This window comes from Heteronotia binoei, chromosome 21 (assembly GCF_032191835.1).
Source record: "Heteronotia binoei isolate CCM8104 ecotype False Entrance Well chromosome 21, APGP_CSIRO_Hbin_v1, whole genome shotgun sequence".
In the NCBI taxonomy this organism is placed as follows: Eukaryota; Metazoa; Chordata; class Lepidosauria; order Squamata; family Gekkonidae; genus Heteronotia; species Heteronotia binoei.
Genome location: NC_083243.1, coordinates 1,813,469 through 1,834,158, shown reverse-complemented (window position 1 = coordinate 1,834,158; position 20,690 = coordinate 1,813,469).

Genomic DNA, 20,690 nt, shown 5'->3' with positions numbered 1-20,690 from the left:
CTCCTCTGGTCGATGCTTTTGTGCAAACAACGATCACCGTCCCTCTGCTGTTCACAATGCCTCGTGTCCATCTGGAAGCAAGAGGCATAATTTTAGATGTGGCCAAACGTCCTAGTAAATTACCACCAATGCGCATTGATTCAAATGGCTGGAAACGTATTTACTGCGCACTGCGGAAACCCCACATAAAGAAAATGGCTGCGCTAGGAAACGGAAAGCGGTGCAATTATATACAAATTCCCTAAAAGTGAAACTTTAAATCCTGCCGTTCTTGTTCTATTGATCTCCAGAATCTCCCCCAAAGAAACGAAAATCGATCCTAAACCCAAAGCAAAGCGTGTTCTTCCAGCTGGCCCAGGGTGGTTTCCTCTCTGCTAGAGAAAGTCCAGTCTCAGACATTCCTCCTCCTCCTCCGGTGCTGCATGATCTTTATCCAGCAAATATCGATCTGTTTTTGATAAGGCTGAGAGTGACATTCCGCATGGATCCGAGGTGCCCACTGTATTTACTTTGAAAGGAAGCGTTGATGCAAATTGGTCAGGTTCCAGAACTTGTATGGATTTTTATTCTCATCGTCTGCTGCTGATCTAAACTGGATAAAATCCAGACTGCTCCTAGGCATTTAGTGAAGCTGCAAGACTTCGGTTGCTGCCGTAGCACAGCCTGATTTCTGTCCTGTCTATGATCTCTTGACCAGGCAGCCGAGAGACATCGTTTGCAAATGAAACGCTCCCTGGATTGCGTTTATTATAAGGAAATACTCAACTTCCTGTGCCTGAGCAGCAGAAAGCGCATCTAGAATATAGCACTGTAAATGTTAGTTTTAATTGTCTTTTTATGGTTTTAATGATAATGGCTTTAATTAGTAAACTATATATACCATAAGAACATAAGAACATCAGAGAAGCCATGTTGGATCTGGCCAATGGCCCATCCAGTCCAACACTCTGTGTCACTCAGTGGCCAATATATATATATAGTCTGGTGGGGATTTTTTCATTGGGATAATGTATAGTGAACCAAATCAATCACAACAATGGGGCGTGCACTAACCAATGCTTTAGGATTTTAGAAGCCTGAAACTACCAAAAAGAACTGAACACACAATCTAAGCATTACTATGGAATGTTAAGCAATACAGAAATTACATAAATAGGATTCTATGAAGGAGAAGGAAAAGACGATATTGGATTTATAATCCACCCTCCACTCTGAATCTCAGAGTCTTAGAGCAGCTCACAATCTCCTTTACCTTCCTCCCCCACAACAGACACCCTGTGAGGTGTTTGGGGCTGAGAGAGCTCTCACAGCAACTGCCCTTTCAAGGACAACTCCTGTGAGAGCTACGGCTGACCTGAGGCCATTCCAGCAACTGCAAGTGGAGGAGTGAGGAATCAAACCCGGTTCTCCCAGATAAAAGTCCGCGCACTTAACCACGACACCAAACTGGTAGGATTGGGTGGGGGGGAGGAAGCAGAGAATGAGAGACTGATCATAGCCTTGCTCAGCTGCTGAAGGTGCGCAGATGGGGGGAGTGCTGAAAATTGACTTTATTTACTTGCAAGGAAGAGGACTCCTCTTCTAAAAGTGCTATATACTCAAAAAGTAACTAATTTGTATGGAAATGTAAGGTCCTCCTCACTTTATATGGTATCCCTTGTGGGGGGAAAAAGCAGTTTTGCCTATGATTAAATACATGTAATGGGACTTTTGTGGATTCCCCAGTAAATCAATCGCTTTCGCTCCTAGGAATCAATTCCTTTTGTTTGCATTTTGAGTAAAAATTAATATTGTTAATTAGGTTTCCCTGTGTCCTTTTAAAAGATTATATCCCTGGTTCCCGGCCTCACATTTTATGGCACATGGCCTGGCCAGTCAAAGTGACATTTATGCCAGATCTGGCCCTCATAACCAATGAGTTTGACACTGCGGCCTGTCCTTTGTCTGCATTCAAATGGACAAAGAAAAACAAAGAAGGGAAAGAAACTTAACCCAAAAACTGGAGTAAGAAACCTAAAAGGTTAATATGCAATTAAAGGACCGAACATTAAAGACAAAGTGTAAAAAAATCATAAATCAACATGCATGTATTTATTGTAGAAAGCTAAAACCATTTAAGGGCCCACCATAAGCCTCTATCCTATGTAAAATCATAAAACCTCAATGGGGACCCACTCAACTTGACCTGACGCGTTTCGACCTAAATTGGTCTTCTTCAGAGGTCAGAAAGGTAAGTACACAAATTGGCTCATAATCTCTCTCTCTCTCTCTCTTGGCTTGACTTTGCGAACGAAGATTTAAGAAGGGTGCAGTAGTCCACGTCTGCTGCAGGCTCGCTGGTGGCTGACAAGACCAATGCGGGACAGGCAGATCCGGCCACAGTGGCTGCAGGGAAAAGTCTGATTTGGGGTTGGTGCTGTAGCAGTGCGATCCTTCCTCAATCTCCTTTTGTCCTCAAGACCAGCTATGCGTGCGCTCTCAAAGGAAGAGACAGCCTGGTGGATGGTGTGCCTCCATGCTTTGCGATCTGAGGCTAGGTCAGACCACTGGTGATGGTTGATGTGACAGGTGCCAAGGGATTTCTTCAAGGAGTCCTTGTACCTCTTCTTTGGTGCCCCTCTATTTCGATGGCCGGTGGAAAGTTCGCCATACAGGGCAATCTTGGGAAGGCGGTGGTTTTCCATCCTAGAAATATGCCCTGCCCAGCGCAGCTGTGTCTTCAACAGCAGTGCTTCGATGCTTGTAACCTCCGCCCTCTTGAGGACTTCAGTGTTGGTCACAAAGTCACTCCAGTGGATGTTGAGGATGGTGCGAAGGCAGCGCTGATGAAAGCGCTCAAGGAGTCGTAGGTGATGACGGTATAAAACCCACGATTCGGAGCCGTAGATGAGGGTTGTCAACACAACCGCTTTGTAAACATTGATCTTTGTGCCTTTTTTCAGATGCTTGTTGCTCCATACTCTTTTAACAATAGAACAATGCTGGACCACAAGGAAATATAGTGAAGTGACAAAGGCTTAGAGATATTCTTGAGGCCTCTTGTTCTATAGCCTTATGACTTAATCAAGAGCATACCTATAGCATTCAGTGTTTTTTTGTAAGCCACGTGGTCCAGAATTGATCAAGTAAAGTCAGAGAGCTATGTGCCAACAGTTGTGTGTCAAATGGAGTCAGTCAACTAAAGCCGGACTGAAAAGGGTTCAAAGCAGATGAGTTATCAGTGAAGACCCGGAGTTGGTTTGCTACTTATTCTTTCAATCACTTCATCCAGAAAGGGCAAATGAAAGACAGGGCGATAACTGGACACATCAATTTTCTATAGGGATTTATTTATCTTGGCAGTGGACAGATAACTGCCTGGTAGAAATGGTTTTTGAGGAATATGGCAAATTATCTGAGCCAGAGTGATTTAATGGTGAGTTATGGGAGATCCTCCCAGATCAAACTCCCTGTCTGATGTGGAACTTGGGCCAGTCACCAGGCTTAATTTTGGGCAGGAGCTCACAGGAGCAGAGCTTCAGAACATCTAAATTTTATTGTGGGGAATCAAACCCAGTTCTCCCAGATAAGACTCTGCGCACTTAACCACTACAACAAACAACCCTCTGGGTTAGAAAACTGGGGGTGGGGGGTGGTTGTGGAGTTCTCTGGGAATTAATTCTGGTTTCCAGAGATCAGTTCACCTGGAGGCTGGAATCAGCAGCATTCAGCAGGGGGGGGGGAATGGTGGCTCAATGGTAGAGCTTCTGCTTGGTAAGTAGAAGGTTCCAGGTTCAATCCCCGGCATCTCCAACTAAAAAGGGTTCAGGCAAGTAGTTGTGAAAAACCTCCACTTGAGACCCTGGAGAGCTGCTGCTAGTCTGAGTAGATGAGACTGACTTTGATGTACTGAGGGTCTGACTCAGTAGAAGGCAGCTTCATTAAGGGAGGGATGGTGGCTCAGTGGTAGAGCATCTGCTTGGTGAGCAGAAGGTCCCAGGTTCACCCCCCGGCATCTCCAACTCAAAAGGGTCCAGGCAAATAGGTGAGAAAAACCTCAGCTTGAGACCCTGGAGAGCTGCTGCCAGTCAGGGGAGGGACGGTGGCTCAGTGGTAGAGCATCTGCTTGGTAAGCAGAAGGTCCCAGGTTCACCCCCCGGCATCTCCAACTAAAAAGGGTCCAGGCAAATAGGCGTGAAAAACCTCAGCTTGAGACCCTGGAGAGCCGCTGAGAGAGTCAGTCTGAGAAGACCCTGGAGAGTCAGTCTGAGAAGACAAGACTGACTTTGATGGACCAAAGGTCTGGTTCAGTATAAGGCAGTTTCATATGTAGGGGAGGGACGGTGACTCAGTGGCAGAGCATCTGCTTGGTAAGCAGAAGGTTCCAGGTTCAATCCCCTTCCAGTCTGAAGAGACAAGACTGACTTTGATGGACTGAGGGTCTGATTCAGTAGAAGGCAGCTTCATATGTTCATCAAATCTCCACTGGTCTCCTTCCCCTCCCGAACTTCTCTTCTCCCCAGATTTCCAGGGATTCCCTGAGCTGGAGCTGACCATCCTACGTGTTTAGCAGAGATGGAAGATGAAGCCGTTCTCACTGGCTCTTTGCTTCATGCATTATATCTGCAGGTGGACTTTATTTGGGGAGAAGCACAACTAATTTTTTTTTTCTAGCAAAGCAGAAAGTCATTTGGGGGTCTTGTCAAGCAAACGGTTTCCTTTCTCCCCATCTTGGGGATTCTGTCCTGCGTGTGATGACCTTAATCAGGATGAATGAAAAGCAGGGCTCCAGACACCATCCGGCAAGCGATAAGAACCCCTGCTTGTGCGGAAGGTGCTTTTCATGGCTGGAAAGGCTGCCTTCCTCTAACTGTGTCGATGAAAGACTAGCAATTAAAATTAGCAGGCCCACCGTGCAGCATATTAATCGGGGAAGTCCTCGCTGAGACAATCAGCTGCAAAGCAAATGAGCTGTTGAGAGAGAAAGTGCTTCCAAAAGGGGACGCGGGATCGAGAAACCGAGCGGCGAGATAACAGGTGAAAGTCGGAGTCTGTCTCTGGCCTCCACGGTGCGTGTCACTCTCGCACGAGGCTCATATCTCCTGCTTGCTGCTACTTGCCTGCTATTGTGATCCCCAAGACAGAAGCAGTATCTGCTGCTGCCGGGCGAGGCTTGAATGGGGAGGTGGAACTCCCCGTGGATGGTGGGAGACTGCCGGCGGGCCTTTTGTTGACGGCGCCACGATTTGTACAGTCCTGATCGATACAAAAGGCGGGCCCGATTGTTGCCTGTCCCACTTGTGTAAACTCTTTGCCTGATTGCGAGAAGAAGATAGAGGGGGAAGAACGGAGGGGAGGAGGAGAAGGCGGAGGGGGCCGGACTCGTCGTCGTCGCCTGCCAATGTCACGTCACAAACAGCGGTCGATTTAGGTTTTATGATGCTGCTCAAGACTAGCCAAGGAGGCCAAGCCAAAGAGGGATTTACCCCAGCTATTCTCTTCGGGACTCACTATTGGAAAAGCAATCAAGTGCTATTGCGTCCATCGGGGTTTCATGTCCTAACAGCCCCCACCCCCCATTCTGGAATTTTGAAATGCATCGTAGCAATTAACACAGGTGAATCTTCGGCTGTTTTCTGAATGACAAGAAGAGGGAAATGCACATGCCAGCGAAAGGAGCCAGCCAGGGCCAGCCCTAGACTCGTGCCCCCTCCCTGCACGGATAACATCACCGAGTCACGTGGGAGGTACCCAATTTGACACCCCCAGAAGACCGGCGCCCTAAGCAGTTGCCTAGTTTGCCTAGTGGTAGGGCCGGCCCTGGAGCCAGCCACTACAGACCCTTGCTGCTGCCACTGGGCTCTCAGGCACAAGGGGAAAGGGAAGAGAGAATTGCTTTTATTTCCTTTGGTTGTTGTAGATTTTCCAGGCTGTGTGGCCATGGTCTTGGCATTGTGTGACCTGACGTTTCGCCAGCAACTGTGACTGGGATCCTCAGAGGTGTAACCCAGAAAAATGGAGTTCTCTCTGGGTCAAACTGAGAAGAAGATGGTAGGCAGGTAATTCATATCTACTGAGGCAGGTGGGGTAGGGCTGAGTCATTGTCTTGTGGGAGCTTCCTGGGCTGTGACATGCTATTGGAGGAGCTTACCTGAGGGGGTTCTTTTGTATATGGATTGGCTGTTGAAATTCTAACCATATATGTAGTGTTGTTGTAAGCTGTAGACCATTTTGTGTTTATCAGGACTGGAAGCCATGGCCTATTCATTTTTAAATTTCCTCCCTTCCTGTTGAAATTGTGATTGTTTCTGGATTTCAATGGCTCCCCTGTGTAATCTCACACGGTAATTTTATTTCCTTTCATCCTTGTCCCATAGCTGCCACAAACCTGAAGCTGCTTTCTACTGAATCAAAGCATTGGTCCATCAAGGCCAGTATTGTCTGCTCTGATTGGCAGCTGCTTTCCAGAGTCCCAGGTAGAGGTCTTTCACATCAGCTACCAACTGACCTGGAAATGCAGGGGATTAAACCTGGGACCTTCTGCATGCCATGCAGAGGCTTTTCCACTGACCCATGGCTCCTCACTGTAATGTCTCTCCCTACAACAGTGTGTGTGTGGGGGGAGGTATTTGTGAAGTTCTTGCATTGTTCAGGGTCTTGGACTAGATCTTTCAACTCTATGTCTGGGGCAGTGATGTATTTTTGTATTCTATATTCTGTGTTCTTGGTGCTTGGGAGGGGCAACAGTGGGAGGGCTTCTAGTGTCCTGGCTCCACTGATGGACCTCCTGATGGCGCCTGGTTTTTAGGCCACTGTGTGACACAGAGTGTTGGACTGGATGGGCCACTGGCCTGATCCAACATGGCTCCTCTTATGTTCATGTGACACAGAGTTTTGGACTGGATGGGCCATTGGCCTGATCCAACATGGCTTCTCTTATGTTCTTATGTCTGGGGCAGTGATGCTCTGTATTCTGGGTGCTTGGGGGGCACAGTGGGAGGGTTCTAGTGTCCTGACCCCACCGATGGACCTCCTGATGGCACCTGGTTTATTTGGCCACTGTGTGACACAGAGTGCTGGACTGGATGGGCCATTGGCCTGATCCAACAGGGCTTCTTATGATTTTGTGACTTTCAGGGGAAGCCCAAATGGATTTGACAAGCAGAGTTTCCATTCCTCAAGGACAGTTTGCATGTTCTTAAAATGCTCCCTTGGCCAAAGAGAAATCTAGCCAGCAGCAGCCCTGGAGTCCCAAGCAGGGCTTCTTCTTCTTCTTCTTCTTCTTCTTCTTCTTCTAGCAGGAATGCACAGGAATGAAGTTCTGGCTGGCTTGATGTCAGAGGGTGTGGCCTAATATGCAAATGAGTTCCTGCTGGGCTTTTTCTACCCAAGCGATGCCACTGCCCCCCCCTTCTATGTGTTCAGGAACACTCCACTTCGGATGGGGCTCCTTCCATCTTCGCAGAATGTCTCAATGGTCTTCCACAAATTTAATTACGAACCATGCAAAAAAAAAAAAAAAAACCCAGAGACAACAAGAGAAAATTAAGAGGCTTTCAACCAAAAGAAACGCCAGCTCAGAAGCAAGGTGTAGAAAATCAGTGTTAACCACAAAAGGAAGGAGCTGGGTTTTGTTTCATTTCTTTTCTGTCTTGTGCAAGGGAAGCGGGAGGGGTGGGGGAGGAAAAGGTGAACACGCGTCTGATTTCTTTCTTGCCGAGAAAGGAGACATCACGGATGAGCAAAACCCCAGGGTACCGCAGACGTATTATCAAGTTTCAGCCCAGAATGGATGCGCGCAGCTCCGCTCTAAAGCCCGAGGAGATGAGGGACGCCGGAAAGATAACACACCGACAGAAGCACACAGTGCTGACAGCAGGAGAGATGGGGCCATTGTAATTTTGGAAATGAAAGGTAATGAAGGCGCGCCACACAAAAAAGCTTTTGCATAGCTTTAAACATTGCTTTCAGTCAAGAAAGTCTAGCGAGTGATTAAATGGGGATAGGAAATGCGAACACCACCATTTCCCCACAGAACCGAAGCGGCGAGGGGAGGAGGCCTCGGCGTCTCCAAGTGGAAATGCTCCATCTGCATTTCAGACATATAATTCTCCCCCCCCCCTCCGCTCCTGACAATGAAGGAGAATATGATGAGGAATCCGCTTGCAGGCCTAAAATGATCTTGGGGGTTTCTTTCATAAGCAAAGAAGGCAATCTGTTCCTTCGGTCCTTCCACGATCTAACCAAATGGAAATGCAACAGCCCAGAGCAAAAATGGGTCCCCAGACTGTACCGCTCCCCCCCCCTCTTCCAGAAGAGCAGCTTGGTTTTTCTCACCTCAGGATATGTAAATTCAGGGGTCGTTTTGTAGAAAAATAGGTGGTGGAGCTCATTAGCATAACTCATTAGTTCATGCCACCACCACCCCAGCCAAAAGCGACCTGGTGTTAGATAGGAGAGCCCCAGGCGAGCGAGGCCTTCTTGGGTTTGGCTAGAGATTCTCATTTTCCTGGGGCTCTCCTGGGCTGCCCCCACAGTCAAAAGGCCAGCAAGCTACCCGCCATGCAAAATCACATCAGAAGTGGAGAAAGGGTGGGGCGGGCTTCTCCAGGGGTTAATGAGGGCTGCTGGAGATGTGGCAAAGCCCTTGGTGACTGGCTGGCTGCCTGCTCTCCTAATCCAGGGATTGTTATGCAGCTGCACCTACTATTCAATTGACAAGGTAGGTGGGGAGGAAGAGGAGGAACCCACAGAAAGGTTCAGGAGCTGAGCTCCTGCTGAATCTGAGGCCTGTGTAAACTTTAAGATGTAACTCTGTACAACATTGCTCCATACAACATTGCCAGTTTGGTGTAGTGGCTAAGTGCACGGACTTTTATCTGGGAGAACCGGATTTGATTCCCTACTCCTCCACTTGCAGCTGCTGGAATGGCCTTTAGTCACCCATAGCTCTCGTAGGAGTTGTCCTTGGAAGGGCAGCTGCTGGGAGAGCCCTCTCAGCCCCACCCACCTCACAGGGTGTCTGTTGTGGGAGAGGAAGGTAAAGGAGACTGTAGGCCGCTCTGAGACTTTGTCCTTGAAAGACCAGCTTCTGGGAGAGCTCTCTCAGCCCTGCTTATCTCTCAAAGTGTCTGTTGTGGGGGAAGAAGATAAAGGTGATTGTAAGCCGCTCTGAGACTCTGATTCAGAGAGAAGGCGGGGAGGGGGGGAATAAATCTGCAGTCTTCTTCTTCTTCTCATTGTGGTGCTCTTCTGTGGAGACAGGGGGCCCAGACTTGGGTTGCCCCTCCCCCCATAAATGACAATTGATCTCCATACTGAGGAGATCAGTTCCCCTGGAGAAAATGGCGGCTCGGGAGGGTGGGATCACATCCCTGCTGAAGTTCCTCCTCAAACTCCACCCTTCTCAGGATCCTCCCCCAGAACTCTATTAATCCTGGAAACCGTAGCCCAGACCCAAGAGGAAGGCCTGGGAAAGGGACCCATTCACCCAGCCTGCCCCTGCTTCGAAACGTAGGACTGCCAAGTCCGAGTCAAGAAATAGCTGGGGACTTTGGGGGTGGAGCCAGAAAACTTTGGGGGTGGAGCCAGGAGCAGGGTTATGACAAGCACAAGTGAACTCCAAAGGGAGTTCCGGCCATCCCATTTCAAGGGACACCTTTTCAGGGCCTTCCCTCCACTGGAAACAATGAAGGATAGGGGCACCTCCTTTTGGGGGCCCATAGAATTGGACCACCTGCTCCAATCCTTTTGAAATTTGAAGGGTGTTTTGAGGAGAGGCCTCGGATGCTATGCTGTGAATGTGGTGCTTCTACATAAAAAAGCAGCCACCCCAGAGCCCCAAATACTCGCCCTCCATAGGAACTAATGGAGTTCCCTGCAGACATTTCCTTCCCCCCTTCTGCTTTCTGATGACCCTGAAGCGGGGGGGGGGGCTCCAAAGCGGGGGGTCCCCTGCCCCCACCTGAGGGTTTGGAACCCTATCAAAACGTGAACCATTCCTGACTGAATGTTAGGGTTGCCAATCCCCAGGCGGGGGCAGGGGATCCCCTGGTTTGGAGGCCCTCCCCCCGCTTCAGGGTCATCAGAAAGTGGGGGGAGGGGAAGGAAATGTCTGCTGGGAATTCTATTATTCCCTATGGAGATTTATTCCCATAGAAAATCAGGGAGAATTGATCCGCGGGTATCTGGGCTCTGAGGGGGCTGTTTTTTGGGGTAGAGGCACCAAATTTTCAGTATAGCATCTAGTGCCTCTCTTCAAAATACCCCCCAAGTTTCAAAAAGATTGGACCAGGGGGTCCAATTCTATGAGCCCCCAAAGAAGGTGCCCCTATCCTACATTATTTCCTATGGAAGGAAGGAATTGAAAAGGTGTACTGTCCCTTTAAATGTGATGGCCAGAACTCCCTTTGGAGTTCAATTATGCTTGTCACACCCTTGCTCCTGGCTCCACCACTAATGTCTCCTGGCTCCACCTCCAAAGTCCCCAGATATTTCTTAAATTGGACTTGGCAACCCTACTGAATGTCGATTCCAACACGGGAAAAGGGTGGTTCAAGAAAAAGACACTTTCTTTATTTGCAAAAATGTGAGGAGATCTATGCACCAACCCTGGTCTTGCGTGTTCTCTCTTCCCCCCTTGCCCCTCCTCCTCTTCCAGAGCCCGCCCACTTCCTCCGTTGTCTTCAGTTAAGGCCCTGATCCCTGCTATAATGGAGCGGGTTCTTAGGCATTGAAGAGGAGAGGTGGAAGTGAGAACAAGCTCTTTATTGCATACAGCATGGGGGTGGCTGCACTAACAAGACGGAAGAATGGGGCCTGCTGGGCCAACCATATTCAACATTGGGTTCCCGCGCTAGCACGTGATTGGGTCATTCAAAACAGCAGGGGGCCTTTGATTGGAGCAGGGATTTGGATCCTCCTGCCCATTGTTCCTAAGTCGCCAAGCTCAGTCTGTCAGGCACCAATGAGCCAGGCAGGAACACCATTCAGTAACATCATCATAATCAATTATTATTATTAATTATTAATAATTATTATTATTTAATGAATTAATTTCTATCCCGCCCTCCCCACCGAAGGCAGGCTCAGGGCGGCTCACAAACCAAGGGTCGACACAAACACAGTAGTGTGACTGGTAAAATAAGCAACAATAAAAACATAAAAACAAAGGGTTAAAATGTTTTGCAGGTGCGACTAGAACCGTTTCAGGCAGTGACTGAATTCTGGTGGCTAGCTGTACTCGGAGGCCTCAGGATCGCCGTAGCGTGATATGATAGGCCATTGGTGGTGTCTTACGGGACAGTCCCGCCTCTCGTTGTTTTGAGCCTCGCTTCTCTGATGCTGGGGACCATCGACCGGTTTTGGGTTCCGGACCGAAGTGCTCGCTGGGGCATGTGCAGGGAAAGGCGGTCCCTACGGTGTCCTGGACCCTGGCCATAGAGGGCTTTAAAGGTAATGGATTCTCTGCAGTCTTCCAAGACCTCCGGTCTCTTCTAGCCTTGGCCAATCCCAGACAATCTCCAGTCAGTGCAGAGGACGCCTGGATTCAACAGCAGGGAAGGAGGGTCAAAGAACCGCTGTGCTCTTTCCAAGGCAACTGTTGTCAGGAACAAAAGCCCAGCCAAAGGGCACCGGCTGCTGGCATCCTTTCGCCATCCTGCTTGGACAGGCACATGGAAAAGGGCTTTTGTAGAAGCTGTGAAGACACAGTATAGTGCAGTGGTGAAGTGTGCAGACTCTGGTCTGGGAGAACCGGGTTGGATTCCCCACTCCTTCACCTGCAGCTGCTGGTCAGCCAGAGCTCTCACAGAGCAGTCCTTGAAAGGGCAGCTTCTGTCAGAGCTCTCTCAGCCTCACCCATCTCACAGGGTGTCTGTTGTGTGGAGGTAAAGAAGATTGTGAGCCACTCTGGGACTTTGAGATTCAGAGTATAGGGCGGGATATAAATCCAATATCATAATCATCATCATCATTATCATCATCTTCTTCATTATCTTTTTCTTCCAGTTTAGGGTTGCCAAGTCCAATTCAAGAAATATCTGGGGACTTTGGGGGTGGAGCCAGGAGACATTGGGCGTGGAGCCAGGAGCAAGGTTGTGACAAGCACAATTGAACTCCAAAGGGAGTCCTGGCCATCACATTTCAAGGGTCTGAACACCTTTTAAATGCCTTCCTTCCATAGGAAATAATGAAGGATAGGGGCACCTTCTTTCAGGGCACACAGAATTGGACCCCCTGGTCCAATCTTTTTGAAACTTGGAGGGTATTTTGGGGAGAGGCACCAGATGCTACGCTGCAAATTTGGTGCCTTTACCTCAAAAAACAGCCCCCCCCAGAGCCCCAGATACCCGCGGATTCATTCTCCATTATTTCCTATGGGAATACATCTCCATAGGGAAAAATAAAGTTCCCAGCAGATATTTCCCTCTCCTCCCCCTGCTTTCTGATGACCCTGAAGCGGGGGGAGGGCCTCCAAACCGGGGGATCCCCTGCCCCCACCTGGGGATTGGCAACCCTATTCCAGTTTGGTGTACTGGTTAAGTGCGTGGACTCTTATCTGGGAGAACTGGGTTTAATTTCCTACTCATCCACCTGCACCTGCTGATGTGACCTTGGGTCTGTCACAAGTTCTCTCAAGGCTGTTCTGCTCATGAGCAGTTTCTGTTAGAGCTCTCTCAGCCCCACTTACCTCACAGGGTGTCTGTTGTGGGGAGGGGAAGGGAAAGGAGCTTGTAAGCCGCTTTGGGACTCCATTGGCTAGTAAAGGGCGGGGTATAAATCCAATAATTTCTCCTCCTCCTCCTCTTCTTCTTCTTCTTCAACTCATTCAGCAGCAGCACATGATAAGAGCTTTTGTGGGGCTATACCAGGGCTTTTTTTTGTAGCAGGAACTCTTTTGCATATTAGGCCACAGACCCCTGATGGAGCCAATCCTCCTGGAACTTACGGTAGGCCCTGTACGAAGAGCCCTGAAAACTCTTGGAGGATTGGCTGCTTCTAGGGCTCCCAAGTTCCTGCCAGGGGTGGGGGATTCCCCGGTTTGGTGTGCCCCAACTTGCTGGCAGGGAGCAGGCCACTGGGGGGCGGGGGGGGAAACCTGACCCCACAAAGAGCTTGTTGCCCAGAAGTGACATATCAGACCAGGAACGTCATATGGGATGCTCTAGGAATTTGCTGGAAACTCTATGGTTTTACATGGGGACACTCTAGCAATTTTGGGGGAAAGTCTATGAGTTCTCCTCCAGATTGCTAGAGCATCCCTGTGTGAAACCATAGAGTTCCCAGTGAATCCCTAGAGCGTCCCATGTGATGTTCCTGGTGCGATATGTCACTTCCGGGCGACGTCATCATGCATCATGTGCAAGAAGAAGTCCCTTGCCGGCAGCCGCGGGGGACTTGCCAGGCAACCCTAGCTGCTTCAGGGGTGTGTGGCCTAATATGCAAAGGAGCTCCTGCTGCAAAAGAAAGCCCTGTTGCCAGTAATGATGGGCTGGGCTGGCAGGCTGAGCGACAAAGACAGCAGGAATGTCGGTCAGAGCCAGACTCAAAACTATCATCCAACTAGACACTCATAGAAGCTGCTTGATTTAAAGATCTCATCCCAAGTTTCTGCACAGCGTGACATAAAATTCACAAAGTGAAGCTTGAACCACACAGCATAAGAAAACAAAGGTGAGGTTAGCAGTTCCTCCTTGCACCCTCTAAATTTATGCAACCTTATATGCCCTATATGGCCGAGGACCTGCCTACCTGAGGGAACGTCTTTCCCCATATGAACCCCAGAGAGCACTGAGGTCAGCAGGGGAAAACCTGCTGACCATCCCCGGGCCGAAAGAGGTAAAACTCCAGAGTACCCGCACGCGGGCCTTGTCTGCTATGGCTCCACACCTATGGAATCAGCTCCCGGAAGAAACGCGGGCCCTGCGGGACTTTGAACAGTTCCGCAGGGCCTGCAAGACCATCCTCTTTGGGATGGCCTTCACCGATTAAAGAGAGAGACTGCTAAGTAAACTTACCATCTGCTGAAATAGCACCAGGATGTTAATCTTATTAATTTTAGAATTTTAATTAAATGTGTTAAACTAGTTATTGTTTTAAACATTATTGTATAACTTAATGTATTGATTTAATGTTGTTAGCCGCCCTGAGCCTGCTTCGGCGGGGAGGGCGGGATATAAATAAAATGATTGATTGATTGATTGATTGAACCTTAAATACGTTCCAATATAATTTTATAATCCTATCTCCTTATTTGCTTACTGGAAAAATATCGATATTGATTTTATTCTTTTTTTAAAAATACATTTCCTCGCCCTTGATTCTGGCCTTTTCGACCTTCTAACATGATATTTCAGTACATTTCTATTTTTTCACTTACATTTACATAACCATTCTTATCGGGTTGAGAGTTACAGCATGTATGTCAATTCATTTGCTTCCGCTACCACCATTTTTTTTACTATCAAGTCATCTATAGTTGGGTTCTCTTTTTCCTTCCAATATTGAGCAAAAAGAATTCTCGCAGCTGTTACTATGCGAATTATCATATGCTTTGCTGTTTTTACCATCTTGGCTGTAAACATGTTTAACAAAAATTATCGTATGCTTTGCTGTTTTATCCATCTTGCCTGTAAACATGTTTGCAAAAACATTTTGCATCATCTCATCTGCAAAGGTTCCGCAAGGCCCATAAGACTGCTCTCTTCCGGCAAGCCTTCAGTCGACTGTAGGAGAATTCTGGAACAACTGTCAACCTGAGAATATGAGTAACATCTGATTGGTTAGCACCAACTGTAGATTGTTTTAACTAGGCTTCCCAATCCCCAGGTCCCAGCGGGGGATCCCCCGGTTTTACAGGCTTCCCCCCTCCCCCAGCCAGCTGGCCGGCGGGGGAAGCCCCTCCCCCACAGCCATCATGCACCTCCATGAACGATTCCCATAGGGAAGGATGGGGAATTGATCTGCGGGTATCGGGGGCTCTGGGGGGGGCTGTTTTTTGAGGTAGAGGCGCCAAATTTTCAGTATAGCATCTAGTGCCTCTCCCCAAAATACTCCCCAAGTTTCAAAAGGATTGGACCAGGGGGTCCAATTCTATGAGCCCCAAAAGAAGGTGCCCCTATCCTTCATTATTTTCTATGGAAGGAAGGCATTTTAAAAGGTCTGCTGTCCCTTTAAAAGTGATGGCCAGAACTCCCTTGGAGTTCAATTCTGCTTATCACACCCTTGCTCCTGGCTCCGCCTCAATGTCTCCTGGCTCCACCCCCAAAGTCTCCTGGCTCCACCCCCAAAGTTCCCAGATATTTCTTGAATTGGACTTGGCAACCCTAGTTTTAACTTGTACTGTTTAATGGTTTCATTGATTTTATGATTACAATCATAGTATACTATGATTTGATGTAAGCCACCCTGAGCCCATCTCAGCGGGGTATAAATCAAATTAAACATAAACATAAAATAGTTTTAATGTAAGATCTTAAGCTTTATTTTCTGTCTTGTAAGCGAAGCACCGTGCAAGGAAAACAAATCATCCAAAGGCTTTTCCCTGGAACAGTCCAAGGTGTTGTATGCATATATTTAGAAAACTTGCCAGTCTGCAAAAAAATGTTGTGTGCTTTTTTTTTTAGAGGAACTTTATTTTACGTTTTCCTACTGGCTTTGTAGTCTTTCAGTTAAAAGGGCTGCATTTGTATGGAAGTGCAGCTGTACGGAGCCACAGAAAGCACAAAGAAAAATGCCTACAATATGGAACGCCGTCCGCTTATCCAGGGGAAAATAGTTCACTTGTCATCACATTTTGAGTGTGCAGTATTTTCTCTCTTTCAGGGCATAAGACTATGATGCAGCGTTTCAAACTGTCTTGGAGAAGCTGGGCCAAAGTAGATGACAATCAATCAGGGCTGCAGTTATTGAACGGGGAAGGAAGGGCCTGAATGCCTCTAGATCACTCCCTCTCCTTCTCTCAATAGGGTGGCCAGCTCCGGGCTGGGAAATAAAAGAAGAAGAATTGCAGATTTATACCCTGCCCTTCTCCCTGAATCAGAGACTCAGAGCGACTTACAATTTCCCATATCTTCTCCCCCTACAACAGACACCCCGTGAGGTGGGTGGGGCTGAGAGGGCTCTCACAGCAGCTGCCCTTTCAAGGACAACCTCTTCCAGAGCTCTGGCTAACCCAAGGCTATACCAGCAGCTTCAAGTGGAGGAGTGGGGAATCAAACCCGGTTCTCCCAGATAAGAGTCTGTGCATTTAACCACTACACCAAACTGCCTCCCGGAGGAAATACCTGGAGGAGAAGGAGAAGAAGAAGGAGGAGGAGGAGAAGAAGAAGATATTGGATTTTTTACCCCACCCTATACTCTGAATCTCAGAGTCTCAGAGCGGCTTACAATCTCATTTACCTCCTCCCCCACAACAGACACCCTGTGAGGTAGGTGGGGCTGAAAGAGCTCTCCTAGAAGCTACCCTTTCAAGGACAACTCTGTGAGAGCTATGACTGACCCAAGGCCATCCCAGCAGCTGCAAGTGGAGGAGTTTGGGGGTGGACTCTGAGGAAGGTGGGGTTTGGGGAAGAGTGGGGTCTCAGTAGGGCGTAATGCTACTTTCCAAAGCAGCCGTTTTCTCCCGGGGATATGATATTTATCAGCTGGGGATTGATAGTAATAGCCAGAGATCCTCAGAAGCTACCCAGAGGCTGGTGTCCCTGTCTATCTGGTAGGTGAAGATGTGTTATCCACATCTGCCCCTATATCAGGACTGCCACCTGAGACCATCACGCACTAGTAGGGCTATCAGATGTCCTCTTTTCAGAGGACATATCCCTCCTCTTTTCAGAGGACATATCCCTCCTCTTTTCAGAGGACATATCCCTCCTCTTTTAGAATCTTAAAAAAGAAAACACCTGATGAAAATGTCCCCTTTTGGGGATGGAGGTAAAAAAAAAAAAAGAAGGTAAAAAGGATAAGGTGAAGGTAGTCCCCTGTGCAAGCACCAGTCGTTTCCAACTCTGGGGTGACATCGCATCATGACGTTTTCATGGCAATTTTTGTTGTTGTTGTTACGGAGTGGTTTGCCGTTGCCTTCCCCGGTCATCTACACTTTCCCCCCAGCAAGCTGGGTACTCACTTTACCGACCTTGGATGGGCGGAAGGATGAGTCAACCTTGAAGGAATATTCCTAGTTAGTAGCAATTAATGTAGACATAATTTGGGGGGCCATCACTCCATAAATCCAAAACAGTGTATCGTTAGAACTCTCTGTCTGGGGCAGTGTAGCTCTGTATTCTTGGTGCTTGGTAGGGGTGGGGGGGACAGTGGGAGGGCTTCTAGTGTCCTGGCCCCACTGAGGAATCTCCTGATGGTGCCTGGTTTTTTTGGCCACTGTGTGACACAGAGTGTTGTACTGGGTGGGCCACTGGCCTGATCCATCATGGCTTCTCTTATGTTCTCATGTGACAGAGAGTGTTGTACTGGGTGGGCCACTGGCCTGATCCATCATGGCTTCTCTTATGTTCTCATGTGACAGAGAGTGTTGTACTGGGTGGGCCACTGGCCTGATCCAACATGGCTTCTCTTATGTTCTTCTGTGTCACAGAGTGTTGGACTGGAGGGGCCACTGGCCTGATCCATCATGGCTTCTCTTATGTTCTCATGTGACAGAGAGTGTTGTACTGGGTGGGCCACTGGCCTGATCCATCATGGCTTCTCTTATGTTCTCATGTGACAGAGAGTGTTGGACTGGGTGGGCCACTGGCCTGATCCATCATGGCTTCTCTTATGTTTTTAATCATCAAACTTGGTAGAGAGGTAGAGGAGAGTCATCCAGAGATTCCGTGTGAGTTTGGTGTTTCTAGCATACTGGGGGTGTTTCTAATGAACCACGAACCACAGAAACTGAACCTGTCCATTTGGTTGCTAAATATTTGTGCCAGTTTCTGATGCAGGCCACCACGAACTGAAATGCACTTTCCCGGTTTGTGCCCCTCCCTATGTCTTGACATCCATCCTCTTCCACCCTCCATGACAGCCCCAATTCCTTGGTTTCCCAGGGCCCTGGGCCATCTGAAGCCGGCCGGAAACTGACTGGAGTTGGCAGAAGAGCCGGGATGAAGCCGACGGAGGAGCATTTTACATTTACAGGCCCATTTACAGGCCTCTGTGTGGTGATGACGCCAGCAATGAAGGCGTCCCCCCCTGCTGCCTTTGCATCACGCAGCTCAATGGCTGATCATCACAGACACTAAACAATCTAAAAGGCTGCACAGCCAGTTAGCACAAACGCACAAATCCGAAAGCAAACTGATAATGGGTCATAAAGGTATATGTCATAGAGGTTAAAAAAAAGAAATCAGGACCGGCAGGTGTGTTAAATAAAAGGATAAAAGGAAGTCCTTCTTCACTCAAAGGATGATTAACATGTGGAATTCACTGCCACAGGAGGTGGTGGCGGCCACAAGCATAGCCAGCTTCAAGAGGGGATTGGATGAACATCTGGAGCAGAGGAGGGTTGCCAAGTCCAATTCAAGAAATATCTGGGGGCTTTGGGGGCGGAGCCAGGAGACTTTGGGGGTGGAGCCAGGAGACATTGGGGTGGAGCCAAGATCAAGGCTGTGACAAGCATAATTGAACTCCAAAGGGAGTTCTGGCCATCACATTTAAAGGGACGGCACACTTTTTCAATGCATTCCTTCCATAGGAAATAATGAAGGATAGGGGCACCTTCTTTTGGGGCTCATAGAATTGGACCCCCTGGTCAAATCGTTTTGAAACTTGGGGGGTATTTTGGGGAGAGGCAGTAGATGCTGTACTGAAAATGTGGTGCCTCTACCTCAAAAAACAGCCCGCCCAGAGCCCCAGATACCTGCAGATCAATTCTCCATTATTTTCTATGGGAATAAATCTCCATAGGGAACAATAAGAGTTCCCAGCAGACATTTCCCTCCCCTCCCCCCGCTTTCTGACGACCCTGAAGCAGGGGGAGGGCCTCCAAACCAGGGGATCCCCTGCCTCCACCTGGGGATTGGCAACCCTAGAACAGAGGTCCATCAGTGGCTATTAGCAACAGCACATTATTGGAACTGTCTGGGGCAGTGATGCTCTGTATTCTTGGTGCTTGGGGGGGCGGGGTGGGCAAAGTGGAAGGGCTTCTAGCCCCAGTTATGAACCTTTGGATGGCATTTAGGGTATTTTTGGCCACTGTGTGACACAGAGTGTTGGACTGGATGGGCCATTGGCCTGATCCAACAGGGTTTCTCTTATGTTCTTATGTGACACAGAGTGTTGGACTGGATGGGCCATTGGCCTGATCCAACAGGGTTTCTCTTATGTTCTTATGTGACACGGAGTGTTGGACTGGAGGGCCACTGGCCTGATCCAACAGGGTTTCTCTTATGTTCTTATGTGACACGGAGTGTTGGACTGGATGGGCCATTGGCCTGATCCAAATGGCTTCTCTTATGTTCTTATGTGACACAGAGTGTTGGACTGGATGGGCCATTGGCCTGATCCAAATGGCTTCTCTTATGTTCTTATGTGACACAGAGTGTTGGACTGGAGGGGCCATTGGCCTGATCCAACATGGCTTCTCTTATGTTCTTATTAGTCTGTCTGCAACAGTAGACCGATCCCTGAGAATTTTTGTTGGTTTTGAAGGTGCTACTGGACTCTTGTGCCTTTCTAGAGGTAAAATTGTTCGTGATCATTTGCAACCATTTGTTATCTATCGCATACCAGATTCATTTCAAGGTGCTGGTTCTCACCTTGAAGGCCCTATATGGCCAGGGGCCTGCATACCTGAGGGGCCGCCTTTCCCCACATATTCCCCATGAGAGCACTTCGGTCTTGATCACAAAATCTGCTTTCAATCCCCGGCCTTAAGGAGGCCAGGCTCATGACAACTATAGCCTTCTCTGCAGTGGCCCCACGCTGGTGGAATGAGTTGCCGGAAGAAGTTCAGACCCTGTGAGAGCGCATACAGTTCCTCAGGGCCTGTAAGACAGCACTCTTTCACCAGGCATTTGTAAATTAGACTGCCGGCCACTACAGTTTTTAGCCAATATATGGATCACCCCTTGCAATCTGCTTTGCAGCAGCCGCGGAGAGGACAATCTCTAAGATCTGCTTTACAGAGAATCATTAATCTGAAACGTAAGATCATAGCACCGAAATGTTAATTATTCAATTTTATACTGTTTTATGGTTTTTATGTCCTGTCATTATTTAGGGTTGCCAAGTCCAATTCAAGAAATATCTGGGGACTTTGGGGGTGGAGCCAGGAGACTCTGGGGGTGGAGCCAGGAGACATTGGGCTGGAGCCAGGAGCAAGAGCGTGACAAGCATAGTTAAACTGCAAAGGGAGTTCTGGCCATCACATTGAAACGGGCCACACACCTTTTCAATTCCTTCCTTCCATTGGAAATAATGAATAGAGTTGCCAGGTTCAATTAGAGAAATATCTGGGGACTTTGGGGGTGGAGCCAGGAGACATTGGGGGTGGAGCCAGGAGCAAGGGTATGACAAGCATAATTGAACTCCAAAGGGAGTTCTGGTCATCACATTTAAAGGGACCACACGCCTTCCTTCCATAGTTTCTCCATGCGTAGTGATATGAGGCTGTTATCTGGGCAAGTTGATGAGTGGGAGATTCCTCTTCGATAAAAGACGGGGGTCAGAAACGGTGATATATGTGTGTCCCCGTCAGAGGTTATCACACA